The 22,159-nt window shown below is 58.4% G+C and overlaps 1 long non-coding RNA gene across 1 annotated transcript; it reads left to right on the top strand.

Annotated features, from left to right (window-relative positions):
* The first annotated feature begins 7,849 nt into the window (after window positions 1–7,849).
* On the top strand, window positions 7,850–9,428 carry LOC136290483 (uncharacterized). The gene is made up of 3 exons (XR_010721145.1): window positions 7,850–7,912; window positions 8,499–8,530; window positions 9,196–9,428. It is a non-coding gene; the product is annotated as an uncharacterized lncRNA (long non-coding RNA).
* Window positions 9,429–22,159: the final 12,731 nt, after the last annotated feature.

The raw sequence follows: 22,159 nt of genomic DNA, 5'->3' as shown, positions 1-22,159 counted from the left end.
TGCTCAGGAAGGGGCTCCTGGCCGAGCCAGGTGTGGCCCAGAGCATCACCCTGGGCAGGGGCAGGGGAGGGAGAGGCAGGAATTCCTTCCTGCAGCATCCCCGCAGCGTCCAGCCCCCCCAAAAACCACCTGGGGAGGGTGCAAGGGTGGGAGATGGTCCTGGGGGGGCACAGAACCTCCCAAAGGTGGGGAGTGGTCCTGGGGGGCACAGAACCTCCCAAAGGTGGGGAGTGGTCCTGGGGGGCACAGAACCTCCCAAAGGTGGGGAGTGGTCCTGGGGGGCACAGAACCTCCCAAAGGTGGGGAGTGGTCCTGGGGGGCACAGAACCTCCCAAAGGTGGGGAGTGATCCTGGGGGCACAGAACCTCCCAAAGGTGGGGAGTGGTCATGGGGGGCACAGAACCTCCCAAAGGTGGGGAGTGGTCATGGGGGGCACAGAACCTCCCAAAGGTGGGGAGTGGTCCTGGGGGGGCACAGAACCTCCCAAAGGTGGGGAGTGGTCCTGGGGGGGGACACAAGCTCTACCACACTGAGGGCAGGCCAGGGCTGGTTGGAACAGCTGGTTCTCTCCCTTCTCTTGTCCCGGAGCTTTGAGAGGGAAAGTGTGAAATCTTCCTGCACACCTGGTGGGGAGCACAGAGCCCCAGGTGATCAGCCAGAGAACCCGGGGTGGGGCCAAGGGTGGGAGGATGAGGAGGGCTGGGGAGGATGAGGAGGATGAGGAGGGGAGGATGAGGAGGGCTGGGGAGGATGAGCTGGGGAGGATGAGGAGGAGAGGATGAGAAGGGCTGGGGAGGATGAGGAAGGCTGGGGAGGATGAGCCGGGGAGGATGAGGAAGGCTGGGGAGGATGAGGAAGGAGGGAGCAGGTCCAGAGCCATTTCCATCCCATAATGTCACGGCAGCTACCGTGGCAGACGGGGCAGAAAAAACGTGGGGGTGCAGTTGCAGCTTTTAAAACGCATTCTCCTGCAAACATGGAAATGTGAAAAAACCCCAAATAATGCACTTGATTGGGAGCCAAACCAAACCTGTAATAAACCCTTCGTTGTTTCAGCTCTCTCTAAAAAACACAGGCTAATAGAGGTCAAATCTGAAATATCACTTCAAACCTCCAAAAAGGAAGGATTTTGTGCTGAAATTAGAAATCAAAATCCATTTTACTTCCTTCCAAAAAAAACCAAAAAAACCCAAAAAACTCCCATCTTCTCCGTGTGCTTTTAACCAAAATGTTTTGCTAAGCCCAGCCAGAATGAACGAGCATTTCTGGTCAGCCTGAATAGATTTTACTCCTTTTCATCCGGGGAGATAAAATATCCCACCAAACATATTCATTTATTTATTATGCGTTTTGGCTGTAAATACAAATGCCGCTTTGTGCCCACCCAAAAAGCACAAGCTATCATTTAAAAAAAAAAAAAGAAAGAAATAAAAAAAAATGTTTATATTAACGCTGGAAGTTGGGCGTAGTGCCTAGCAGAGAGAATAATGTCAATTACCCACACAAATAGCTTTCCAAATCCCCCAGTGCTGCTTTCTGCATGAGCGGCTCCATTCAGAGAAATTAGAGATGGGAAAAGATCTTATTAGAGCGTCTCATCTCCCTCTCTGCTCGCCAAGGTTTGTCCCCCACTGGGTGTTTTCCAGTCAGCTCTGCCCGGCCTGGATTTACAGTGGTGGGGTAAAATCTCTGGGGTACCCTGGAGTTTTTATTTTTAGTTTTTGTGGTTTTTTTTTTTTTTTCATACAAATATATCTTTGTTAGTGAACAGAAACAGTCAAATTCTGCTGTGAAAAACTCAAGCCTCGGTAAAAACATCCCTCACCTGCAGTCAGGGCGCAGAAACTGGGAGCCAGCAGTGCCCAGGCTTGGCTTGGCAGCCCCAAAGGCCTGGAGAGGATGTCCCCACCACCCCTGGGTGACCTGGGATGGACAGGGATGATGTCCCCACCACCCCTGGGTGACCTGGGATGGACAGGGATGATGTCCCCACCACCCCTGGGTGACCTGGGATGGACAGGGATGATGTCCCCACCACCTCCGGGTGACCTGGGATGGACAGGGATGATGTCCCCACCACCTCCGGGTGACCTGGGATGGACAGGGATGACGTCCCCACCACCTCTAGGTGACCTGGGATGGACAGGGATGATGTCCCCACCACCCCTGGGTGACCTGGGATGGACAGGGATGATGTCCCCACCACCCCTGGGTGACCTGGGATGGACAGGGATGACGTCCCCACCACCCCCAGGTAAACTGGGATGGACAGGGATGATGTCCCCACCACCCCTGGGTGACCTGGGATGGACAGGGATGACGTCCCCACCACCCCCAGGTAAACTGGGATGGACAGGGATGATGTCCCCACCACCCCTGGGTGACCTGGCATGGACAGGGATGATGTCCCCACCACCCTTGGGTGACCTGGCAAGTTTGGGCTGCTGCTCTTCCCCCGGAATCTTTTCCCTCTGCACTTTGTTAGTGCTGAAAATGGCCTCCTGGTGGGATGGGTGTCCATCTGGGGACTGCCCGTCCGTGTCCCATCCCTGTCCCTGTCCCATCCCTGTCCCTTTCCCCATCCCCATCCCTGCGCCCATCCGTATCCCTGTCCCTGTCCCATCCCTGTCGCTGTCCCTGTCCCATCTGTGTCCCTGTCCCATCCCTGTCCCATCTGTGTCCCTGTCCCCATCCCTGTCCCTGTCCTGTCCCTGTCCCACCCCTGTCCCTGCTGCAGAACTCTGCTGTGAGGCAGGATCAGGACAAATGCAGGACACTGCTCCTGGGGAGGACAAACCCGCGGGTGAGGCTGCAGCCCCAGCCCCGGGACTGTCCTGCCCGTGTTCAGCCCGGGGGTGCCAGGGGACAAGGGGAATGTGCTGAGGCTCTGTCCCCTCCTCAGCCCGGGGGGGCCAGGGGACAAGGGGAATGTGCTGAGCCTCTGTCCCCTCCTCAGCCCGGGGGGTGCCGGGGACAAGGGGAATGTGCTGAGCCTCTGTCCCCTCCTCAGCCCGGGGGGGCCAGGGGACAAGGGGAATGTGCTGAGGCTCTGTCCCCTCCTCAGCCCGGGGGGTGCCGGGGACAAGGGGAATGTGCTGAGCCTCTGTCCCCTCCTCAGCCCGGGGGGGCCAGGGGACAGGGGGAATGTGCTGAGCCTCTGTCCCCTCCTCAGCCCGGGGGGTGCCGGGGACAAGGGGAATGTGCTGAGGCTCTGTCCCCTCCTCAGCCCGGGGGGGCCAGGGGACAAGGGGAATGTGCTGAGCCTCTGTCCCCTCCTCAGCCCGGGGGTGCCAGGGGACAAGGGGAATGTGCTGAGGCTCTGTCCCCTCCTCAGCCCGGGGGGGCCAGGGGACAAGGGGAACGTGCTGAGCCTCTGTCCCCTCCTCAGCTCGGGGGGTGCCAGGGGACAAGGGGAACGTGCTGAGGCTCTGTCCCCTCCTCAGCCCGGGGGGGCCAGGGGACAAGGGGAATGTGCTGAGGCTCTGTCCCCTCCTCAGCCCGGGGGTGCCAGGGGACAGGGGGAATGTGCTGAGCCTCTGTCCCCTCCTCAGCCCGGGGGTGCCAGGGGACAAGGGGAATGTGCTGAGCCTCTGTCCCCTCCTCAGCCCGGGGGGGCCAGGGGACAAGGGGAATGTGCTGAGGCTCTGTCCCCTCCTCAGCCCGGGGGTGCCAGGGGACAGGGGGAATGTGCTGAGCCTCTGTCCCCTCCTCAGCCCGGGGGTGCCAGGGGACAAGGGGAATGTGCTGAGCCTCTGTCCCCTCCTCAGCCCGGGGGTGCCAGGGGACAAGGGGAACGTGCTGAGGCTCTGTCCCCTCCTCAGCCCGGGGGTGCCAGGGGACAAGGGGAATGTGCTGAGCCTCTGTCCCCTCCTCAGCCCTCGGCTTTGCCTCCGCCGGCCCCGGAGCGCCCGTGGCTCCCACCCAGCCCCGCCGGCTCCGCCGGCGACACCCGCCACATCCCTTGCAAAGGTCACAGCCAGGAGCTGGGCTCCTCTATCGACTCATCAGAGCTCTCTCTCCTCAGAGCGGCTTAAAGTGAAACTCCCCGCCGTGAATTGGAGTCTGACGGCGTGTCCTGGTGCGATGAGCGCCATCCCCGGGCCCTGGGCAGGGCTCGGGGCGGGATGGGACGAGTTATCTCCGGGGTCTCGGAGATCTTCTTCTCGGCCAGAGGACATTTCCCACCCAGGGCTTCTCGTCTGGGCCAAGAAATCCGCGATTTCACCGCGCCTTTTGTGCAGAAATCGGGGGATCGTGGGAGGGTTTGGGCTGGAAGGGACCTTTAAAGGTCGTCTGGACCAAGTCCCCGCGATGGGCAGCAGCGGTTTCACCTGGCCCAGGCTGCTCAGAGCCTCATCCAACCTGACCTCGGGTGTTTCCTGGGATGGGGCAGCCCCAGCTTCTCCACCCTCACTGTAAAAACATCTTCCTTGGATCCAATTTGAATGGATCCATGAGTTTAAAGCCATCCTCCTTGTCCCATCCCAGCAGGCCCTGCTGGAAGGTTTGCCCCAGGTATTCCCCACGGGAGGAGTTCAGGTGCACGAAGGAGCCCGATTGTTGGAGTCCTAGAAATTCAGAATTTGGGGTTTTAATGTCGTAATACATATGAGTCAGGATGGAGTTGGAGGGTTTGAGGCTCCTCTGTCCTGCCTCCCCTCCTCGGGTGGGGCTGGCTGGGAGAGCACTGCCATGTCCCACGGCCCTGGGACACCCTGCCCACGTGGAAGAAACCAACGAGTCACTTCCCACCCCCCGCTCATCTTTCCCGAACGTCTCATTTATTTACCATTGTTTTATTCCTCTCCAATTAATTCCTATCCCTCACTCGATTTCACTTTTTAATTCTCTTATTCCTTTTTTTAATAACTTATAGTCTTACTAATTGACCACGGAACTCGGGGACAGAGGTGTTTTTTTTTTTAATAATCCGTTTTATTGCCGCTCCTCATTTCACATTCTGCTGCTGCCCCGGCTCTCTGATGGAACCTGGGTGTGGATTTTCCCATTCCCGGCCCCTGCTCACAGCCAAGACTCATCAATTGGAGAAGGAAAATTAAAATAGCAATAATAATAATAATAATATAAATAATAATGACAATAATAGTAATAACAACAAGAAGAGCAGATAAAGCTGTAGCAGCCCGAGGGCCAGGAAGAGGCCATCAACACGGAGAGCTGATGTTTTTGTGGGCTGACGCAGAGGTGTGTGAATGTGAGCACCCTCCACGGCGCTCTGGAGCAGGCTTTGTTCCTCACAGCCCACGGACTTCAGGCTCTTGAGCTCTTCTGCACGAATGGAGTCCTCCAAGAGCTGCTGGCAGACACCTGGGGCAGTGCCCGAGGCTCTGCCAGGACGTCGAAATCGGGGATTGAGCCTGAGGCTTCGCATGGGGCAGAGGATGTGGGGACCACCCGGCCCCATCCAGCCCAATCCAGCCTCATCCAGCCCTGTCCAGCCCTTCATCCTCCCTCAGCACAGCTCCAGGGCCAGCTGGGGGTGGCAGCAGGGCCAGGGCAGTGTCCTTGTCCCCTGGGCTGGCCCTGCTGGGACACCTCCAGTGCTGGGGCAGCTCTGGAGAGCCCTGGAGGGGCTGGAGCGTGTCCAGGGAAGGGAAGGGAGCTGGGAAAGGGCTGGAGAATTCCTGAGGAGCTGGGAAAGGGGCTGGAGAATTCCCGAGGGAGCTGGGAAAGGGCTGGAGAATTCCTGAGGGAGCTGGGAAAGGGGCTGGAGAATTCCTGAGGGAGCTGGGAAAGGGCTGGAGAATTCCTAAGGGAGCTGGGGAAGGGGCTCAGCCTGGAGAAAAGGAGGCTCAGGGGGGACCTGGTGGCTCTGCATAAGTCCCTGAAGGTTTGGAGCCAGGTGGGATTTGGGATCTGATCCCAGGGAATAACAGGATAAGAGGGAACGGCCTCAGGCTGGGCCAGGGGAGGCTCAGGGTGGACAGCAGCAGGAATTTCCCCATGGAAAGGGTGCTCAGGCCTTGGAAATACCCGGGGAGGTTTGGAGTGCCCATCCCTGAGGGGATTTCACAGCCCTGTGCATGTGGCACTTGGGGACACGGGGCAGTGGTGGCCCTGACAGTGCTGGGGATGGCTGGACTCGATCTCAGCAGGCTTTTCCAGCCTTGGTGATTCCATGATTCTGTGCTACATAAAACATCTAAATGTCTTTGTGACCTCCAGGTGAGGGGACAAAGCTCAGCATGGAAATGTCACTGTCCCACCAACAGAGTGAGACCCACACCTGGGAGATTCCTCCCTCCCAGCACAGCTCAGGACAAACCCACCCGCAGCTCCTGCCAGCCCTGGAACGGCTTTTCAGCTGCTCTGAGCCGTGCTGGACATCCCTTCCCCTGTTCCTGCAGGGGAGCCACGAGCAGGGTTAACACCTGGGTGAGCAGGGTGAACACCTGGGTGAGCAGGGTGAACACCTGGCTGAGTAGGGTTAACACCTGGGTGAGTAGAGTTAACACCTGGGCGGGCAGGGTTAACACCTGGGTGAGTAGGGTTAACACCTGGGTGAGTAGAGTTAACACCTGGGCGGGCAGGGTTAACACCTGGGTGAGTAGAGTTAACACCTGGGAGGGGGGGTTAACACCTGGGTGAGTAGGGTTAACACCTGGGTGAGTAGAGTTAACACCTGGGCGGGCAGGGTTAACACCTGGGTGAGTAGGGTTAACACCTGGGTGAGTAGGGTGAACACCTGGGTGAGTAGAGTTAACACCTGGGTGAGTAGGGTTAACACCTGGGTGAGTAGGGTGAACACCTGGGTGAGTAGAGTTAACACCTGGGCGGGCAGGGTTAACACCTGGGTGGGCAGGGTTAACACCTGGGCGGGCAGGGTTAACACCTGGGTGGGCAGGGTTAACACCTGGGTGAGTAGAGTTAACACCTGGGCGGGCAGGGTTAACACCTGGGCGGGCAGGGTTAACACCTGGGTGGGCAGGGTTAACACCTGGGCGGGGGGGTTAACACCTGGGTGAGTAGGGTTAACACCTGGGTGAGTAGGGTTAACACCTGGGCGGGGGGGTTAACACCTGGGTGAGTAGGGTTAACACCTGGGTGAGTAGGGTTAACACCTGGGCGGGCAGGGTTAACACCTGGGTGGGCAGGGTTAACACCTGGGTGAGTAGAGTTAACACCTGGGCGGGCAGGGTTAACACCTGGGCGGGCAGGGTTAACACCTGGGCGGGCAGGGTTAACACCTGGGTGAGTAGAGTTAACACCTGGGCGGGCAGGGTTAACACCTGGGCGGGTAGGTTTAACACCTGGGCGGGCAGAAGCCTGGAAACGTTCCTGAGAGCTCCAGGTGCCTCTGGGGTTTATGGCTTCCATTATTGTGCCCATTATTCTACTCAAACATGGTTATTGGCTCATTAGGATTTAAATCAGCTGATCACGCAGGGAGAGAGACTCCTCCTGCCAGAGCCCCGGGGCTGCGACGGGGACAGCTGATGGCAGTTGTGTCACACGGGCTGGGCTCTCACATTTGTCATTTGTGTCACATGGGCTGGGATCTCACATTTCCCATTGGTGTGTCCCAGGTTGGGATCTCACATTTCCCGTTGGTGTGTCCCAAGCTGGGATCTCACATTTCCCATCGGTGTGTCCCCATTTGGGATCCCACATTTCCCATCGGTGTGTCCCCATTTGGGATCCCACATTTCCCATCGGTGTGTCCCAGGTTGGGATCTCAGCCCGCAGAGCTGCCGAAGCCGGGCCGTGCACATTTCGGGCCACATTTACATTTTTCCCGGCACAAAGGGAGGGTTCTGGATCTGTGGGATGAGCTGAGCGGTGCCACACCCGCGGAGTTTTGGATTTATGGCCAGGGCAGCCCCGGGCAGCGCCAGGAGGAGCAGAGAAGCGGGAAGGGCTCTGGGCAGCCCGGGCTCTGTCCGGTCTGGGGGTGGGTGATGAGCCCAAGGACACAGGGCTGCTGAAAACGGGGCACAGGGGAAGGCTGGGGGCTTTAGGGCCGGGCTGCTCACAGGGAGAGGCAGGATGGGGGGCACAGGGGAAGGCTGGGGGGTTTAGGGCCGGACTGCTCACAGGGAGAGGCAGGATGGGGGGCACAGGGGAAGGCTGGGGGCTTTAGGGCCGGGCTGCTCACAGGGAGAGGCAGGATGGGGGGCACAGGGAAAGGCTGGGGGGTTTAGGGCCGGACTGCTCACAGGGAGAGGCAGGATGGGGGGCACAGGGGAAGGCTGGGGGCTTTAGGGCCGGGCTGCTCACAGGGAGAGGCAGGATGGGGGGCACAGGGGAAGGCTGGGGGGTTTAGGGCTGGGCAGACAGGGAACAGGCTCCTTCTCTCCCTCCCTGCACTTCCACCCCTTTATTCAGGCGCTTGATTCGGCGCTTTGTGCAGTGGAGAGAGAACAGCAGAATTACAGACCTCCGCTGGAGAGCTGCCTGGTGGTTTTGCAACCTTTCATGTGGGCTTAAGAACCTCCAGGTCTTCACCTTAGGAATAAGAATTTCGCCTCGTTTTCCAGCCTGCAGGTCGTTGCAGCCACCAGTAGCTGAGGTCTGGCAGAGGGGATTCAACGTGCAGATGGGCTGGGGGCTCTGACAGGGGGGGTCACATCCAAGGTTTATTGTGAGGTCTTTGGGAAATGGGGACCCTGTAAGGTCTCTTCCCTTCCCTGAGCACCTTTGGCAGCACGAGCAGTATTATTATTATTATTATTATTATTATTATTATTATTATTATCGTTATTATTATTAGGGATGGCTTTAATAACGATAAAGTCCAAATCGACTTGGAGGGCTGAAAAGCAAAGTTTATTGAGAGGTGCATCCTTTTATGCAGCGTTTTGGGACAATGAGTATTACTGGTCATTTGGAACAACACCTCTCGACCGCTTCTGACAAGCAAACAACAAATCAGGAACAAACATCACCTGCTAAAGGGTCTTTCACCTTCCCAGGGCTGTTTTTGATTCCTTGTTCAATTCCTCAGGCCAGTGTGAGGAAGACGAAATTGATCACAGATTTGGAATCAAATCTGTCACTTGATTTCACACGGACTCAGACTCTGCTCTTGCTGCCTATGAAGCCTGGAAATTCCTCTTTGGCCACTGTCAGTTCCCACAGGGCAGGACCCCCTTTCTGCTTTTCCTTTTCCCGCGGGGCAGGACCCCCATGGGGCAAAAAGAGAGAGTTTTATTTTCTTGACCTCGATCTATATAGATTCTGGACAATGACCACGGATTGGAGGATGAAGGTTGTCGCCTCTCCAGCCACGCTGGTCAAACCAGAAGTCCATCAATTGTCTCTCCTCCATGGAGGAATGTAAACATCACTTTATTTACATGACAACCCGTGAGAAACTCTACTGCACAAATTCAAAAATCAGAAGGCTGAAAAAGATCGAGGCAACGCTCCTCCTTCTCCAACAGGAGTCCCGGAAACACGGAATCGCTGGAAAAACCCTCTGAGGTAACTGAGCCCAGCCATCCCCCAGCAGTGCCAGGGCCAGCACTGCCCCGTGTCCCCAAGGGCCACCTCTGCAGGTTCTGAGGTGCCTGCAGGGCCTCCTGGGCCGCCAAACCCTGTTGGTGTGAGGAGCACACACCAGACGTGACAGCGGGGGTCTGGATGAGCAAAATTAGTGACTTGGGGGTGGTCTTGTCCCCCACCAGGGTCCTGGGTACGGCTGTGTCCCCAGGGAGCTGAGGCTGTGTCCCCCGTGCCACGGCTGGGGACACTTTGGGCAGAGAGAAAGGCCACAACCCCGGAGCAGCCCCAAGGAGCCCAGAGGTGAATCTCACTCTCCTGCACAGGAAACATCTCTGCAGCAGCCTGGATGGAAACAAACCCCCCATCCCAAAGCACAGCAGCCATCGGTTTCCAGGCTGGAAACCTCTGCATTTTCATAAGAAAGGCTCCTGCTCCTCCTAATTCCTCGGGATTCTATTTGCAGCCCTTTTTCTCTGCTGTGGGAAATAAGCTGTTCCATTTTAATTGGGAGAATTGCAGAAATAACTCGTTTAAATGCGTTTTGTGCTGAGAATAAAACCCAAAGAATGGAACAAAATTAAAAATGCAGCATTACCCCTGTCCCCCCCCTTCAAATCAGAAAAAATATCATTTCCGGATGCACAGTGATAGGATATTATTTTTTTTTCCTATTTCAGAGGAAAGGTTTCAGCTTGTTGCTTCCCTCCCCTCGTTTTAACTGCACAGTAATCATCGCATTTTTTGCTAAATTTTGAAATGGAGCAGCACTGGAAACTAAAAATGAAAAATCAAAATATTCCACGTGACAAAATTATTACAATTGAACTGCTGCGCTTGTTCGGAATAATTTTTAAAATCAGCCCCAAAAAAATGGGAAAAAAAAAATCCTGTAAGTGGCTTTTGATCAAATGACTGGAGAAGTGGTTTGCTGAGAGCCTGGCTCGAGCCAAATCTCCATTTTCCAGCATGATCAGCGCTTTGAGCAAACACCGTCCCCTGTGCTCCGGATCCACGGGGAGGCTTTGGGAACGATCCTGCCTGGCTGGGTGTGCTGCTCAGGGTCACTTTGGTGCTCCTTTGCTGCTTCCACAGTGTTTGGGAGACAAGAACCTCCTGTCAGCAGGAGCCTGCAGGGACAGCAGATTTCCCTGGGTTTGGTTTCTGGGGTTTGATTCCCTGGGTTTGGTTCCTGGGTTTTGTCCCCTGGGGTTGAGTCCCTGGATTTGGTTCCAGGGTTTGGTTCCCTGGGTTGTTTCTCTGGGTTTGATTCCCTGGATCTGATTCTCTGGGTTTGATTCCTTGGGTTTGGATCCCTGGATTTGGATCCCTGGGTTTGGTTCTCTGGGTTTGGGTTTCCCAGGTTTGGTTCCTTGGGTTTGGTTCCCTGGATTTGGTTCTGGGCTTTGGTTCCCTGGATTGTTTCCCTGGGTTTGGTTCTCTGGGTTTGGATCCCTGGGTTTGGTTCCCTGGATCTGATTCCCAGGTTTGGTTCTCTGGGTTTGGATCCCTGGGTTTGGTTCCCTGGATCTGATTCCCAGGTTTGGTTCCCTGGGTTTGGATCCCTGGATTTGGTTACCTGGATTTGGTTCCCTGGGTTTGGTTCTGGGGTTTGGTTCCGGGGTTTGGTTCCCTGGCTTTGGTTCTTCCTTCCAGCCCCGAGCCCGGCCCTTCTCTGCTGTTCCCGGAGCCGTGTCCGAGCTCCCGAGCTGCTGCTCTCGGGATGTGCAGGGAGGGCTGGGCTGGAACATCCGGCTGGAGATGTCCAGTCCCGCTGACCCTGGTGATGTCCAGTCCCGCTGACCCCGGCGGTGCCCGGCCCCGCTGACCCTGGCTATGTCCAGCCCCGCTGACCCCGGCGATGTCCGGCCCCGCTGACCTCGGCGATGTCCGGCCCCGCTGACCCCGGCTGTGTCCGGCCCCGCTGACCCTGGAGATGTCCAGCCCCGCTGACCCCGGCGGTGTCCAGCCCCGCTGACCCTGGTGGTGTCCAGCCCCGCTGACCCTGGTGATGTCCAGTCCCGCTGACCCCGGCGGTGCCCGGCCCCGCTGACCCTGGTGATGTCCAGTCCCGCTGACCCCGGCGGTGTCCGGCCCCGCTGACCCTGGCTGTGTCCAGCCCCGCTGACCCCGGCTGTGTCCGACACCGCTGACCCCGGCTGTGTCCAGTCCCGCTGACCCTGGCTGTGTCCGACACCGCTGACCCCGGCTGTGTCCAGTCCCGCTGACCCCGGCTGTGTCCGGCCCCGCTGACCCCGGCGATGTCCGGCCCCGCTGACCCACACACGGCAGGAGCGCTCCAAGGGCCGGGGGACAGCGGGGGCAGCCCAAGGGCCGGGCCAGGGCCTGGGGGGACCCGGAGCCCCCCGAGCCCCGCAGGGAAGGAGCTCACTTGTCATTTACCAACAGCAGCCCTTGATTGCCCCGCTCCTGCGGAAGATAAACCGGGTAAAGTAATGGGTATTTACTCTTCTCCGCTCGTGTACACAACAGAATTGCGTTTATTTTAATGGGAGCTCTGTGCTAATTGCCGTCATTAACAGAGCGAGGCTTTGAGCCGCACGACATCTCTCTCTCTCTCTCTCTCTCTCCCACCCTTGCGTGTGACGCGCTGCTCCTAGATCTCCCCCAAATCCCCCTCCTCGGACAGGATCTCACCCTCCCCAAAATCCTTTTCCCGTCCCCTCCGCGGCCTCCCCGGGCCGGGCGTGCCCGGAGCCCCGCGGGGTGCGGGGGATGCTGCGGCTGCGGCTGCCGCTCCCCCGGCGGAGCTCCCGCCGATCCCGGCGTGTCTCGGCGCGGCGGGCACGTCCTGCCGGCACCAGCAGCAGCAGCAGCAGCAGCAGCATATGCCACAGCAGATGGCACCGGCTCAGCCCGGCCCGGCTCGGCAGAGAAATCGCTGCGGAGCTCCCCTGCCCCGGATCCGCCCGCGAGTGTCGTGGGGAACGGCGTGGAGATGAAAGGGGAGAAGGAGCGACGACGGAAAATGAGCTGAACTCTTGAGTTCTCCATCGTCCTGAACCTGCCCAGGGGAGCTGGAGCGTGTCCAGGGAAGGGAAGGGAGCTGGGAAAGGGGCTGGAGAATTCCTGAGGGAGCTGGAAAAGGGGCTGAGCCTGGAGAAAAGGAGGCTCGGGGGGGACCTGGTGGCTCTGCACAAGTCCCTGCCAGGAGGGGACAGCCGGGGGGGATTTGGGATCTGCTCCCAGGGAACAGGGACAGGAGGAGAGGGAACGGCCTCAGGCTGGGCCAGGGGAGGTCAGGGTGGACAGCAGGGAGAAGTGAGGGGGCTCTGGACCAAAGTCCCCTGTGGCTGCCGGTGTGCAGAGGGATCATTGACATTCTCCACCAGCCCGGGCAGAGCCTCGGACGCTGATCACACAACAGCTCAGCGCATCCAATTTACAATGCAATTACACTTTAATAAGCTGTGACCCCGAGGTGGGACCTGCCACCTGCCAGCCGAGATCCAGCGCTGCCCCAGCCTCGCCCAGGGCTGGTTGTGCTGCAGCTGGGGAGGGGATGGGTTTGGTTTTGGGTTTATATTTGTGTAAAATCTCCCCTGTGCCGGTGTCCAGCCTGGCTGCCCCACCTCGGCACTGAGGGGACTCGCCTTCCCCCGGCTCTAATTGAGGTCTCGTTCCTGGCCTTGGGAAGATGCTGCAGAGCCTTGGGAAGTCCTTTGGCTCCTCTCCCACCAGCCTGGCAGGGAAATGAGCCTCCTTGGGATAAGGGAGAGTGAGAAAAAGCAAAACGTTCCACACCCTCGTGTGTCCCTGCGCTGAGCTGGGCTCCGAGGAGCTTCACCCTTCACAGCCCTGACTGCTGCAAGCATTAAAGCGCAAATAAAAAAATCATCCATAATCCCCAATGACAAATTCCAGAGAGGGTCGAATTCCTTTCTGAGGATGAAGCAGGGGGTTTATGATCTCACTGCCTTGTCACACGCGGCTCCCTGCAGTGTCACATGCATCCTAAGAGCCAATTTTGCTGTGTAACTCGCTCTCTCCAGCGACATTAACTTCTAAATATCCTTTCACAGCCACAACTGCTGCCTTTGTGGTAAAGCTTTGCCTGGTGGCATTCAGCACTCGTCCTCGCTGAAGGGCCGAAGCATCCAGGCACTGCTGGGGAGGGAAGTGGGGTTTTGTGGTCTTTTCCTGGGAACAAAGGCTGAATGCCCGGTTTATTCTGTGACGAGAAAGACTGTGCAGCCTCTGAGCGTGCTGGTGCAGCCAGGGTGACAGGAGGCTCCTGCTTTAGTTTTGACAAGTGACTTCCATCTGCAGAAGTGAGGAGTCTCTGACTTAAAGGCAGAGAGCCAATTGGTGCCCTTCCCCCTTCCCCTTTTCCCTTCCCCCTTCCCCTTTTCTTTCCCCCTTCCCCTTTTCCCTTCCCCTTTTCCCTTCCCCTGTTCCCTTCCCCTTTTCCCCTTCCCCTATTCCCCTTCCCCTTTTCCCATTCCCCTTCCCCCTTCTCCCATTCCCCCTTTCCCTTCCCTCTCCTCCTTTTCCCTTCCCCTTCCCCTTTTCCCTTCTCATTTGTCTCCTCCTTCCCCATTCCCTTCCCCCTTCCCCTTTTCCTTCCCCTTTTCCCGTTCCCGTTTCCTTTCCCTTCCTCATTCCCCCTTTCCCCCTTTCCCTTCTCCTTCCTCTCTCCCTTCCCCTTTTCTTTCTCCTTTCCCTTTCCCCTTCCCCTTCCTCTCCTCTTTTCCCGTTCTCCTTCCCCCTTTCCCCTTTTCCCTTTCCCCTTCCCCTTCCCCCTTGCCTCTTCCCCTTTCCCCTTCCCTTTCCCCGAGCAGTTCCATGGATCGAATGCCCTCCTGTGGGGACAGGCCCCGCACTCTGCGCTGCTGAGCACTGGTGGGGCAGCAGGAAGGGCCAGGGCAGGAGGGAGGGCTCCTCTCCCCCAGTGACCGCCATTCCCACGGGGCAGCTCCACACCCGAGCCTGGCAGGCGATTCTCCTTCAAAGGGGGGCAGCTGATGTGTGGGGAAAGGGGATTTTTCTCCCCGGGAATCTCCTGTGCCAGGAGGGAGCTTTGGAGCAGCAACTCCGAGCCCGCAAGGATCCCTTTTGTATCCCCTTCCCTTTGCCTTTATTTATTTGTTTTATCTCCCGTTTCCTCTCTTGCAGAGCCCTCAGCCTCCTCCTTCCTTTTCTTCCTGCTTTTCTTATTCACGCCATCAAAGGCACCTTTGGCAGCGAGAGGAGACAATCCCACGGAAACCTCCTTCTCCTTTATTCCCAGAGAAGCAGCAGGAGAGGGAAAGCAGCAGCAGGAACCCCCCGGCCGGCTCAGCTGCAGCTGCTGGCCGCGGCAGGGGAGCCTTATCTGGCCCCGCACACGGGGAGGGAGAGCCCCGGCCCCGCGAAGTGTAATCGGGAACACGGAGCCTGACGGAAAATTCGTTTGCTCGTAGCGTTTTAATTAAACATGTGAATTCGCGAACGGCCCTGAAATCACCGAATTAAAAGGCAGAGCCGTCGTGAATTTTGATTCTGTTTCCTCCGCGGGCTTTCCCTCCACGGGCCGCCGCTGGCCGTGCCTTTCATCGGAGGCGGCACCTGGGGACGAGCCGCAGCCAGGCTGTCCCCGGGGTGTCCCCGGGGTGACACACACACGGGCTGCTCCGTTCCCTGCACGTCCGCGGGGACGGATCCCTGCTGCTGCTGCTGCTGCCGGGAGCTGTGCCGGAGCTCCTTTCCCGCACGGAGCCCGGCACACAGCCGGGACACACAACTTGTCACCGGCTCAGCCGGGCTGGTGGCAGCACGTCCCTGGAGACCTGGCACAGCAACTGTCCCAGCAGCTCTCAGTGTCCCCAAACCTGCCCCTCCACGGCCCCATCCTGCCCCTGGAGGTCTGGCCTGGTCACCTCCAAAATGTACCTGGAACTTCTCCTGCAGGCTCAGAGAACGGGGACACTGGGATGGTGGCACAGGGAGCCTCAGGGGCTGTCACTGTTCTCTGGGGACATTGGGATGGTGGCACAGGGAGCCCCAGGGGCTGTCACTGTTCTCTGGGGACATTGGGATGGTGGCACAGGGAGCCCCAGGGGCTGTCACTGTTCTCTGGGGACACTGGGATGGTGGCACAGGGAGCCCCAGGGGCTGTCACTGTTCTCTGGGGACATTGGGATGGTGGCACAGGGGCTGTCACTGTTCTCTGGGGACACTGGGATGGTGGCACAGGGAGCCCCAGGGGCTGTCACTGTTCCCTGGGGACATTGGGATGGTGGCACAGGGGCTGGCACTGTTCCCTGGGGACACTGGGATGGTGGCACAGGGACACTGAAGGACACTGGGGGACACTGGGGGACACAGCCCACCCCGATGTGACACTGCCAGCAGGGACACTGAGGGAGCACAGCCCCTGTAGGAGGAGCGTAGGGAGCAGTTTCCCCAGGAGAAAAGAGAACCCAGGAGAAAGGCCTTTGGGAAGCCCCATCCTTCGTGCCATAGGCGGACGCTGCCGGGCATGCTCTCTATCCCGATTGTCACCAGAAAGTTCCCTGTGTTATCATACGTTCGTTTTTACCGTTACCTTGAATTTTAGTGCAATAATTGCAATATTCCTAATCGTTGTCCCCTGCTGGAGCCTTCCCTCCGCACCTTAAGTCGCCTCCCACTGTCTGCCCCTCCACCTCTGGCCTCGTGCCTTTTGCCCCTCGTGCTGCTTTGGCCGGTCCGGTCTGGTCCAGTGGGCGCCTCATAGTTCGTTATTTTGTATTATTAAAAGCGCTTTTCGGACAACTGGATGGAAGCTGTCTCTATCTCCCTCTCTCTCTCCATTCTAGTCGCCGCGGGGCTGAGCGCCGAGGGAACCCAAAGGGGTCTGACAGTCCGGGCCAGACCCCGAGAAGTTTCAGAGGAGCCGTCGCTCCCAGCCGGGAGCAGGAGACGCTCCGAGCCCATTCCGCTCCCCAGGCGCCCTCCAGTCCCCTCCTCAGTTTGTTGACACACCTGGCTGAGGCCGGGAAAAGCTGCTGGGAGGCGCAGGGACACATCAATCCTGCCCTGACACTCTGGAGAGCGTGTCCCCCCTCCCCTGTCCTCTCCTCCAGCTCGCTCCTGTCCCTGCTGCTCCGGGGACACCGGGACAGCTCCAGCTGAGCAAATGAAACCCGAGAGACTCAATAACACTTGAATGCACGCTCTTGGCACCGAGGGCCGAGCTTTCCCCCTCCTCGCTTTGCCTTTGATGGTGATAGACGAAGGGGATGTCATCTGCTTGTACAGCTGCAGGGCCTTTGGAGAGGGGGATTATTTCATCAGGGGCTTGAAAGGAGGCACAGAGCAGCACCGGGGGCTGTGCTGGCTCCTGGCGGGGCTCCAGTCGGTCCCTGTCCGACCTGGCAGCCCCCCCGGCAGTGAGGAAAGGCTTCAGGGGAGGAAAAGCTCTGTGCCCGTGGTGCCAGCCTGGCCTGAGCTGTCTGGGCTGTGTGGTGTCCTCAGAGGACACGACAAGAACCACACGCACCCGTCAGGATGTGGGTTGAGAAAGAAAGGACTTGATTTTTGGGGATCTCGACTTACATAGTCTTTGGAGTTTGATCAGGGGTTGGGGGACGAGGTGAACACCTCTTAGACTCCAGTGGCCAGCTCAGAAGTCCGTCAGTTTGTCCCTCCCCCTGGAAGGAATGTGTTATTTACCAAACATCACTCTGTTTCTCTTACGATTCCTGAGAAAGCTCCAGTCCAGGAATGAAAACATCAGGTGGCTGAAAAGTCGGGGTGGCACAGAGCAGGTGAGGAGCACCTGCCAGGTGGGGAGCTGTGCCCCGAGGCCTCTGCCTTCGCACCGCCCTGGGCTCCGGGGGAGGTGAAGGACAGGAGGGGCCACAGGAGATGTCTGTGGAGGAGCAGAACTCACCACAGCCTGCAGGAGAGACCGGAGGAGGCTCCAGGATATCAGAGGATGGAGCTGGGAGGAAAGAGCTGGGACTGTTCACCTGGAGAGGAGAAGCTTTGGGGTGACCTCACTGTGGCCTCCCAGTGCCTGAGGGAGCCAAGAAGAAACGTGGAGAGACTTTGGACAAGACCTTGGAGAGACAGGACGCAATCAGTGTTCGGTCTGAAAGAGAGTAGGGTTAGATGGGATGTAAAGAGAAAATCCTGGCAGTCCCATCCTGAAATGTCCCATCCTGGCAGTGCCCGAGGCCGGGCTGGACAGGGTTTGGGTCACCTGGGGGTGGTGGAAAGTGTCCCTGCCATGGTAGGGGGTGGAACAAGAGGCCCTTTAATGCCCCTCCCAGCCCAAACCATTCCGTGATTCCTTCGTCTCCAGGACAGCCAAATTCCACTGCCCACATCCCGCCCCCAGAGCTGCAAAGTCCCTGAGGTTTAGATTGAACACCAGGAAAAAGTTTCTTTATGGAAATGTGGCCAAGCCCTGGCACAGGGCAGGGGTGGAGTGCCCATCCCTGAGAGATTTAAAGCCATGGATGTGGCACTTGGGGACACGGGGCAGTGCTGGGGATGGTTGGACTTGATGGGCTCAGAGGGATTTTCCATCCTGAACATTCTGGGATGTGAGTGAGGGTCAGAGCTCCTGCAGGCCGTGACTCCCCATGCTGGGTCTGTACAGGGTCCCGGTCGTGTCCTGGTCATAGGAGCACCTTTGGGGGCATTCCAGGGATGAGCAGGATGCCCTGGATGGAGCATTCCAGGGATGAGCATTCCAGGGGTGAGCAGGATGCCCTGGATGGAGCATTCCAGGGATGAGCATTCCAGGGGTGAGCAGGATGCCCTGGATGGAGCATTCCAGGGGTGAGCAGGATGCCCTGGATGGAGCGTTGCAGCGGCAGAGACATTTTTCAGCCCTCCCGTGCAGAGCACAGTGTGACAGAAGGGCTGGTCACTCCCTGGTGACATGCCCCGAGGCTTTCACGCTGCACTGGCTCCCTTGTCACCTCCTGCAGATCGGGGTGACACTGCTCCGTGCTGCTTCCCTGCCAGAATGGGACGGTTCCATCCCGGTCCTCCCTGCCCAGCCCGGCCCCTTCCCTGCCACGGGCTTCCCTCGGGGGCTGCTCGTCCCCCGGGGAAAAGGGAATGGGAATGGACAATGGATAGAAGGGAATTCCTGGCTGTGCCCAGAGCTGGGGCACCCACAGCTGCTCCCTCCTGCTGCATCCTGGCTGGGCTGAGCCAAAGCTGGGCTCTAGGGCTGGGGACAAAGCCAAAGCCAGGGCTGGGGACAAAGCCAAAGCCAGGCTCCAGGGCTGGGGACAAAGCCAAAGCCGGGCTCCAGGGCTGGGGACAAAGCCAAAGCCGGGCTCCAGGGCTGGGGACAAAGCCAAAGCCGGGCTCCAGGGCTGGGGACAAAGCCAGGAGAGACTGGGAATACCCGAGGGACTGCAGGGAATACACTGAGGGACTGATCAAGGACACTGGGAATACCTGAGGGGCTGCAGGGAATACACTGAGGGACTGATCAGGGACACTGGGAATACCAGAGGGACTGCAGGGAATTCCTGGGGAACTGCAGAGAACACCTCAAGGATTGCAGGGAGTACCTGAGGGACCCAGGCTCACCCCAGGCCAGATCAGCTGAGGGCTCCAGTTAGTCTGGGCTCGGTGCTGGGCAAAGCTCCTGGCCCAGGAGGCAGCTGAGCAGGGACCTGCCATCCCTGGGCACCAAATCCTCCCCGCTCAGAGCCTGCCCCAGCTGTCCTGCTGTGTCACTGCACTCCCACGGGGCCCCCTCGGCTCCTGCCTCGGCTCCCAGAGCTCCTGCTAAGCCAGGCCTGGGGGAGCAGGGAGGGGAGGACGTGGGGAAGGGAAGGGCAGGGGACATCTCGGGGTGGCACAGGGGTGTGGGCAGGGGACACCTCGGGGTGGCACAGGGGTGTGGGCAGGGGACAGCTCGGGGTGGCACAGGGGTGTGGGCAGGGGACACCTCGGGGTGGCACAGGGGTGTGGGCAGGGGACACCTCGGGGTGGCACAGGGGTGTGGGCAGGGGACACCTCGGGATGGCACAGGGGTGTGGGCAGGGGACACCTCGGGGTGGCACAGGGGTGTGGGCAGGGGACACCTCGGGGTGGCACAGGGGTGTGGGCAGGGGACACCTCGGGGTGGCACAGGGGTGTGGGCAGGGGCTGGGGACACCTCGGGATGGCACAGGGGTGTGGGCAGGGGACACCTCGGGGTGGCACAGGGGTGTGGGCAGGGGTCACCTCGGGGTGGCACAGGGGTGTGGGCAGGGGCTGGGGACACCTCGGGGTGGCACAGGGGTGTGGGCAGGGGACACCTCGGGGTGGCACAGGGGTGTGGGCAGGGGCTGGGGACACCTCGGGGTGGCACAGGGGTGTGGGCAGGGGACACCTCGGGGTGGCACAGGGGTGTGGGCAGGGGCTGGGGACACCTCGGGGTGGCACAGGGGTGTGGGCAGGGGACACCTCGGGGTGGCACAGGGGTGTGGGGCAGTCACAGGGTGGACACAGAGCCGAGGAGGGGGATTCAGGTGGGACTGAGGAACCCCCTGGTCCAGCCAGACTCTCCTGTCCAAACCTCTGCCAGGCCCTGTCAGCTCCCCTCAGCCCCAGAACAGCTTCATGTGACAACCACAGAGCTGTGACAGATTTTCCCTCTTTCTCCTTCTTATGCAGAGCTGCCAAGGCTGCCTGGAGCTCCAGACCCTTCCCAAAACCAGAGTAAGTGTGATGTGTGCTGAGAACTGGCTTTGTCCTAGCTAAGCTGAGCTTAACAGCTACCAAACGTTAGAACTGCTCCCCTGCAAGTTTTGGGAGGCCGGGCACCACTTCTTCTCTGGGGACTGAGGAAATAAATGTCCAAAGCCTCCACTGTTCCCTGACTGCTGCGGGTGTTTGCTGCCGCACTCCCCCACCCCACCCTGCTGCTAAACCCAGTTCTGAGGGCACCTGATTCAGGGTGCTCTCCTAATTCTGGAACCCGAGCTGCGCTGGCTTAATAAAATAAATCACCTCTTTTTTACATCTTTTTCAAAAAAAAAAAAAAAGAAAAAAAAAAGGCAAAAAAAAAAAGCACTTTCACCGCTTGCAGCAAAGAGAAGGTGGCAGAGTTTCTAATTCTGAAGCTGTCAGCTCCTTTGTTTCTGTGGCAGCTGGAGCAAGGCGGAGTGACAAGGACCTGGGAGTCGGGGTGGCTGAGAGCTGTGTCTGAGCCAGCAGCTCTCACCTGGCTGATAATATTTGTAATTGCTTGGCTGGTATTAGAGGGAGGCAGAAGGAAAATCAGAAGGCTGGAAAGCTTGTCTGGGGGTTTTAACATCGCTGAGTGCCAAGAAAATCTTCCATCGTGGGGGGTTTTCTTAGAGGAGAGGAGAGGAGAGGAGAGGAGAGGAGAGGAGAGGAGAGGAGAGGAGAGGAGAGGAGAGGAGAGGAGAGGAGAGGAGAGGAGAGGAGAGGAGAGGAGAGGAGAGGAGAGGAGAGGAGAGGAGAGGAGAGGAGAGGAGAGGAGAGGAGAGGAGAGGAGAGGAGAGGAGAGGAGAGGAGAGGAGAGGAGAGGAGAGGAGAGGAGAGGAGAGGAGAGGAGAGGAGAGGAGAGGAGAGGAGAGGAGAGGAGAGGAGAGGAGAGGAGAGGAGAGGAGAGGAGAGGAGAGGAGAGGAGAGGAGAGGAGCTGCTGGGTGAGAATGGACGGATTCACTGTCTGGGTCGTTGTCCTCCTTTTCAGCCTCCTGCTGCTGCCAGCCCAGGCTGGTTCAAAGCCCAGAGCTCGCTCAGAACCGAGCAGGAGTCCCTGTCCCTGTCCCAGAACTGTCACTCGGGGGAACGGGGCCAGCGCTGCCCAGGTGGGTCAGGGAGGAGGGGAATCAAAGGGAAGGGAAGGGTTAGGGTTAGGGAGCTCTGCCAGGGGGAGCCTGGCAGGCACAAAGGGCTCCCTCTGAAGGTATTTTGGGAGTTCAAAGGGTACCCAGAGTGCTGCGCTCCTCAGCAGCGTCCTTGATGTGCACGTGGGGCAGGGCTGAGCACTGCCACACCTGCCTGGGAGTGCTGCACACGGGTGGGACAGTGACCCTGTCCCTGGTGGCCTGTGACAGTCCCTAGGAGTGTCCCAATGAGTAAAACTCAGCAGAATTGTAAAATTCATTTGTTCAATGGTCCTTTGAAGGAAATACAGAGGCCGATCAAAGGTTGTGCTTGTGCTTTTCTCTTGCTCACTTGCAGCAATTTGCTTGCTTTCAGTAACACAGATCTGCCAGTTAGTCAACGTAAAATGAATGTCTAAATAGCTTTAGCTGTCGGGGTTGAACACCATCTGTCTGTCCAATGCAACCCCAGAAAAGCCATTTTCCACTTGCCTGGTCAGTGTAGCAGCAGAGGCTTGGCCAAATCCAAAAGGAATTAACAGAGCCATTCAAACCCTCACGGGATCGTCCACACGGGATCTTCGGCCCCCGGTAAATGCGCGGCGCTGGTGGGTTCCTCACCTCCCCCGTGGGTCATACCCACACTCGGAGGGTCCCGCCTGGCAGAACGTGGCTGTAATAACGAGCGAGAGGGTGATCCACGGGTGCCTTGGAAAATCAAAAGGGTTTTAATAATGATGGAAAAATAATACAAAATGCAGAAGAGCAAAGCCGAGCACAGCACAGAGACAGACTCCTTGCTGCTACAGCACCTCGAGATGAGTGGAGCTCCTTTGTTCTCTCTCTTTAGTACCCAATGGCTTAGGTGGGCTTTTCGGCCCTCGGCCCAACGAGAAAAACA

The sequence above is a fragment of the Chamaea fasciata genome, unplaced genomic scaffold (assembly GCF_029207755.1).
Source record: "Chamaea fasciata isolate MVZ Bird 193981 ecotype frontalis unplaced genomic scaffold, bChaFas1.0.hap1 SCAF_6, whole genome shotgun sequence".
Classification (NCBI taxonomy): Eukaryota; Metazoa; Chordata; class Aves; order Passeriformes; family Sylviidae; genus Chamaea; species Chamaea fasciata.
The sequence above is the reverse complement of the archived record's forward strand: the minus strand, read 5'-3'. Positions and strand labels throughout refer to the sequence as shown.